We start from the raw sequence: 6,277 nt of genomic DNA on the forward strand, positions 1-6,277 counted from the left end.
TTAGATCTTGCTCATTGCCTTCAATCATGAACCTTCCTTCTCCCTATTAGCATAATCTGCCAAGTATTATGGAGCATGGAATAACTTTTCCAGACATAAAACTACCACGGTTCATTGTTGCATGGTGATCTGTGGCTGTATTCATCTTTCGCCTTCAGCAGAAAGTCAAGCTGGAGTTCTCACGCATGACTCATGCTTACTTAAGGTATGCCCTCCATATGTCTCAGAAGAAACATTTGCTTGGGGAACGGCACTACCTGGTGCTTGAAAGGGAGCCCTTCTTCTTCCTGCCATTAGCACTGTGAACTATTTATGCCACAAAGCAAAAAAAAAAAAAAAAAAAAAAAAGACAGAAAAGTTTAAGCTTTGCAGCTTTGAAGTTGAAACCTCAAGCAGATGTCAGCTTGCTGACCCAACACCCCACCTAATGCTTTATTTTGGCTTCCTGCTTATCCTGTCGCCTGTTTTTCTCATTAAAGAGCCTCTCTGGTGAACCACAGAATCCAAACGCAGACAATCTGCAACATGAGGGTCATCATCCTTTAACAAATTGATCCTTGATGCTCTCTGGCTCATTCTTAGAGCAGAGAAACGTGGGAAAGACACCATTTTGGAAGGTTAGGAATATGTGAGGCTCATACCATCCAACATTTTCTTACCTGAAATCATGACACGTGATGCTCCCGGGTGAGTCATGTGACCCGCGCCACACTCTTACCCCAAAAAAGTGAGGTGAGAGGATCGCAGGGTGAAAGAGTGGGGCAAGAGCACGGCGCTGGCACTCTGGGTTCATCATAGCGCCGTATCAGAGTGCTGGACCTTCGACACTCTGCCATGACTCTTCTCATGAGTGCCAGAGCGGGAGTCTTTTGGTCCAGTGCTCTGGTGCAAGGACTTGCATCAGAGCACTGGACCAAAAAAACAGGACACCTGGAAATCAAACAGAAGCTGGGCTCTGTGATTCCAGGCTATCCCGCTTAAAACGGGGCAGTTGATGGGTATGTGTTTGTTCCTCAGAAGCAGTGTTTCCCAAACTTGGTTCTACATCTGTTTTTGGACTACAGCTTCCATAATCTCTGACGACTGGTCATGTTAGCTAGGTATGATGGGAGTTGTGGTCCAAAAACAGCTGGAGACCCAAGTCTGGGAAACACTGCTGAGAAGCATCTATAGCTAGCTCATTGGTTTTCTATAAGACCATAAGAGGAGCCCTGCTGGACCATGCAAAGACTCATCTCGTCCAGCATTCTGTTCTCACAGCAACCAACCAGATGCCTCTTCTGGGAAGCCCACAAGGTGGACATGAGTTCAACAGCACTTTCCCCACCTGTGATTCTCAGCAACTGGTATTTTATTCATTGGAGGACTTGCCGCAGTTGGAAACTTCAGCCATTTCAAGGGCTGGTGATGAAACACAGAGGCAGTTTGCTGGAACATCAAACTCTGTCATCGCTTCTGTTTTACTGGCTAGTGATTCATTTCTGGGCTTGATTAAAGGTGTTGCTGGTTCTTACCTTGAAAGTCTTCTGTGGTTTGGGATGGAGAGGCACATCACCAAAAGCGCAACACAAGGACACAGATTTGTAAAAAATCTGAATATGCTAATTTATTGGTAGAGAGTGATATCTAGGTATGGAAGAATCTGGTGATTTTAGTTCATCCCATTTCTCCTCCTTCCAATTTTCAGTTCAGTTCTCACATTTCCTCAGCAATTTTCATTTTTTGGGGGGAAAATCCTCGTGAACTCTTCAGCATTTTTGTGCAAATTTCTCCTAATAAGTACAATTTTGTGTGAAGTTTGTAATAACTCACATATTTTTGTGAGCATTTTCTCATAATATAGTGCATTTTTGTATGCTATTGTCACAGATGTATCCATATTTAAGTACCTAATATATGTGCTTTTGTCAATATTGGTTAGTCGAAGAACTGTAATCGCAAAATTCCGATAACTCTGAATTTCAAAGGACGGCTGTGGTTCATTTCTCACATTGTGCTCTCCATGTTGTCAAGTAATCCCGAGTAAGAGCACAGAAAAATGCAGCCTTCACATCTCCTCTCTGGAATAATAATATTAATAAAGCCCCTGTTGATTAAGAATCTCACTTTCAGAGATCAAGCGCGTCCACTGTTAAAATACGGCCATCAAAGTCTGAGAATTCACATATTGCTTATTTTGGAGGGCTTTGGTGTAATTGCAGAAATTTTCAGGAAACCCTACTCCGCTTTGCTATTTTTAAACTTCAGGAATGCAATAAAAGCTGCTCGCCACTTAATGGAAATAAATGATTATTGATTTTCTCACAGTTACTATGAGCCAAGTAAAACAAGCCTTAAATCAGGACTGGGAAAGCGGGACAGTATGGCAACAAAGATCCAAAGATACATAACAGTCTGGATAATGGCTTAACAACAAAGAACTAGCATATGATTGACTAGTACATTAGACCCACAGCTAGATCAAAATAAATAATGGAAGGGTTCACTGTGGCAAACTATCTAGACTGCTATTATACCGCTGCATGGATACCACAAAGCAACCGCAAAAATTGTTTGCTGTCATTCTCTTTTCCCATAATGGCAACATTATTGCATCCATCAAGGGCAGGGTTCTCTCCCCCCCCCCCCAAATTAGATTGCCATGCTGGAATACAGGATTACAAAAAAACCTGGTTGGTATCCAACTGAGTCCCCATCTGCACTATACATTTGAAGCAGTATCATACTGCTTCAAACAGTCATGGCTTCCCCCCAAGAATCCTGGGAACTGTAGTTTGTTAAGAGTTATTAGGAGACATCCGCTACACCATTCCCCTCACAGAACTACAACACCCAGAGCTCCCTGGGAAGGAAGATTGACTGTTTAACCACACTGGGAATTGTATCTCTGTGAGCCAAATAGGGGTCTCCTAACGACTCTCAGCATCCTTAACAAACAACATCTCCCAGAATTCTTTGGGGGAAGCCATGTGACTGCTTGCGAGGGACGCGGGCGGCACTGTGGGTTAAACCACAGAGCCTAGGACTTGCTAATCAGAAGGTTGGCAGTTCGAATCCCCGCAACGGGGTGAGCTCCCGTTGCTCGGTCCCTGCTCCTGCCAACCTAGCAGTTCAAAAGCATGTCAAAGTGCAAGTAGATAAATAGGTACCACTCTGGTGGGAAGGTAAACAGCGTTTCCGTGCGCTGCTCTTGTTCGCCAGAAGCAGCTTAGTCATGCTGGCCACATGACCCGGAAGCTGTACGCCTGCTCCCTCGGCCAATAAAGCGAGATGAGTGCTGCAACCCCAGAGTCAGTCACGACTGGACCTAATGGTCAGGGGTCCTTTACCTTTATGTGACTGCTTATAAAGTGATGTGATTCTGCTTTAAATGTATGGTGTAGCTGAGGCCTAAACCACACACCAGTTTGAGTCCATTGAATTCAATGGATCTAGAATTTTTTTCCCCTTTTCTCATGGTGATCAGTATTGTTTTGTGTGTGTACACACACACACACACACACACAAATAATGAGTGGTATCCAATGTTCTTCATACTCAGAATAGACTCATGGGAATCACTGGGTGTAAGCAACTTACTGATCTCAGTGAGTCTTCTCTATGACTAATATTGAATATCATCCCTTATCTGTATATTATTATTACTATTATTATTATTTACACAAAACATATTGATAACCAGGCAAAAAAGGAAATTAAAGGGCAAGGAAGGAGAGTAAGTTTTTTAAAAAAACATGTTCAAAAAGACTGTTAAATACAGTTTAGAACAGGAAGAACAAAAATAAATGGCTTTAATTCTGTACATGCTTTCTGAGGAGTAAGCCCTGTGGACTATACAAGAACCTGGTATTCAGAAGCAGACTACCTCTGAATATGGAGGTTTCACATAGTCACCATAACTAAAAGCTGTCAGTCGTTCTATCCTCCTCCATAGCTCAGGCCCTCAGCTCCAGCTTGCTGCTTTTAACAGAGTGCCACTATTTTCCTCCTGCCTATGCCATCCCCATCTGCTCAACCCTGCTTCATCTCCGCTAACTATCTCTGTTGAAGGAGGGGCTCATACCCACCTGCTGACCAACACAGAGTACTTGCTTTGTTAATCTCCCATTACCTTCCTTTTGTTCTTCCTAATGGCTCTTTTCCCAGGCGATTTCCTGAACATGGGAACCTGAGCCCAACAATTAAGTGTCTGACTTACATTCTACCACTTACTTCAATTCTAACACTTACTAAATTCAGGAATTTAGGGAAACCTGGCACCTACAATTCATAACAATCCATTTCCTTGTCATGCAGAAGACCCCAGATTCTGACATCTCAAGGTAAGGCTGGGAAAATCTGAAACCCAGGGGAGTGCCTGTCACTCCATGTGGAAAATACCGTGGTAGATGGATGAACAGTCTGTCTCAGCGCAAGGCAACTTCTTTTGTTTTGAGTATCTCTCTCCAGAATGGTTCAACATGAGCACGACAGGTTGGATTTCTTTATTTCTTTAAAGTGAGAGAACACAGGTAAAAACATCCCAAAACACTGGTTTTTTTAAAAAAAGAAAAGGAACAATAGTGTCTCAAACAATACACTTACATGTTGTATTTCTGTTTCTTCCTTGGAACTGAATCTCTCCTGCCATTCTAATAAGAAGCAGAATGATAATAAATTACACACACACACACCACTTGCCAGATGAAAAGGATCCAAGCTCAAGTCACACTCCCATTTTTTTTTTAAAGTCATAAAAGCGCCGCATTGTTTGAAGTCGGAGACCCAGCAAGGAACGAGCTGCTTTCATATGCGATCGTTAGCCTCCTTCCTTTTCCCTTTCCAGTTGCCCTTCAGGGCGCTCCCTTTATAAAAGTGACAGGATGGGTTAGATCGGCAGCAACTTCTGATTAGCACATGGCAAGCTCTGCTTCTCATTAAGAGGGATCACTTTGCCGTGAGCCCTTGTCGCGTCCCAGGTATTTCCAGGCATTTGTTTCATGAGGCTCATCTGGCAGAGAGATCCCGGTGTCCAGCTTTCCTTTCTGTTTTATGATTGCAAGGTTTCACACACACACACACACGTACGTTGGTCCTTCTGGACCTTGGTGAAATAGGGATCCTTCAAAGTAATATTGGCCCAGCCATGAGACTGGGGTGCTGAATTTTAGGCCCCATTTAAAGCACCATCACACCACTTTAGGCAGCCTCCCTCCAAAAAATCCTAGGAACTGTGCGGTTTTTAAAAGGTTCTAAGTAGTGATGTATGGAAGTGAGAGCTGGACCATAAATAAGACTGATCACCAAAGAATTGATGCTTTTGAATTCTGGTGCTGGAGGAGACTCTTGAGAGTCCCATGGACTACAAGAAGATCAAACCTATCCATTCTGAAGGAAATCAGCCCTGAGTGCTCACTGGAAGGACAGATCCTGAAGCTGAGGCTCCAATATTTTGACCACCTCATGAGAAGAGAAGACTCCCTGGAAAAGACCCTGATGTTGGGAAAGATGGAGGGCACAAGGAGAAGGGGCAACGGAGGACGAGATGGTTGGACAGTGTTCTTGAAGCTACCAGCGTGAGTTTGACCAAACTGCGGGAGGCAGTGGAAGACAGGAGTGCCTGGCATGCTCTGGTCCATGGGGTCACGAAGAGTCGGACACGACTAAATGACTAAACAACAACAACAAAGCTTGTAGGAAAGCTTATGCATGGGCTGTAGTTCAGGAAGCCATGCCCCCTAAGAGGAACTGGCCAGTGTTAAAGGGCCCTTGCCTTATTCTATTGGCTGCTGTGAGCCTGGAGAGACCAGGGCACCTTGGAAGATTCTTCCTCTGAAATGGAAGAAGGCAAAGCTGTACCTTCCAATCGGGAGGGTCTTGAAGATGGTCCTAACAGTTATTTCCCTAAATCGGGGCCAAAGCCTAATTCTCCTCGGAGCCTCTCACTTAGCATATGGTATATGGGTTGAATTCATGACTAGGGATGTAAAAAAAGGATTCATCAACAACAACAACAAAGAGTTGCTAGGAGACCCCTGTCTGCCTCACAGACCTACATTTCCCCAAGTGGTTTAACAATCAAACCTTCTTCCTAGGGAACTTGGGGAATTGTAGCTCTGAGGGGAATAGGGGTCCCCTAACGACTCGCAGTTCCCAGGATTATTTGGGGGAATCCACGACTGCTTAAAGTGGCATAATACTGCTTTAAATGTATAGTGCAGATGCAGCCTTGGTGTGGAAGAGCGAAAGGGGCTATTTACAAACCACACAGGACTTGATGCTTCTTGTATGAATGTAG

At 44.0% G+C, this 6,277-nt stretch overlaps 1 long non-coding RNA gene across 2 annotated transcripts; it reads right to left on the bottom strand.

The window, feature by feature from the left end:
• Nucleotides 1-275: 275 nt before the first annotated feature.
• On the bottom strand, nucleotides 276-5,948 carry LOC308462766. 2 transcript variants are annotated; one of them, XR_013979328.1, is made up of 4 exons: nucleotides 5,839-5,948; nucleotides 4,585-4,631; nucleotides 4,381-4,490; nucleotides 276-306 (listed from the first exon to the last, which is right to left on the bottom strand). It is a non-coding gene; the product is annotated as an uncharacterized lncRNA (long non-coding RNA). The 2 variants fall into 2 exon arrangements; XR_013979329.1 differs by lacking the exon at nucleotides 276-306 and having other exon boundaries at nucleotides 4,338-4,490.
• Nucleotides 5,949-6,277: the final 329 nt, after the last annotated feature.

Source organism: Podarcis pityusensis (assembly GCF_964106645.2).
Source record: "Podarcis pityusensis genome assembly, chromosome: 14".
In the NCBI taxonomy this organism is placed as follows: domain Eukaryota; kingdom Metazoa; phylum Chordata; class Lepidosauria; order Squamata; family Lacertidae; genus Podarcis; species Podarcis pityusensis.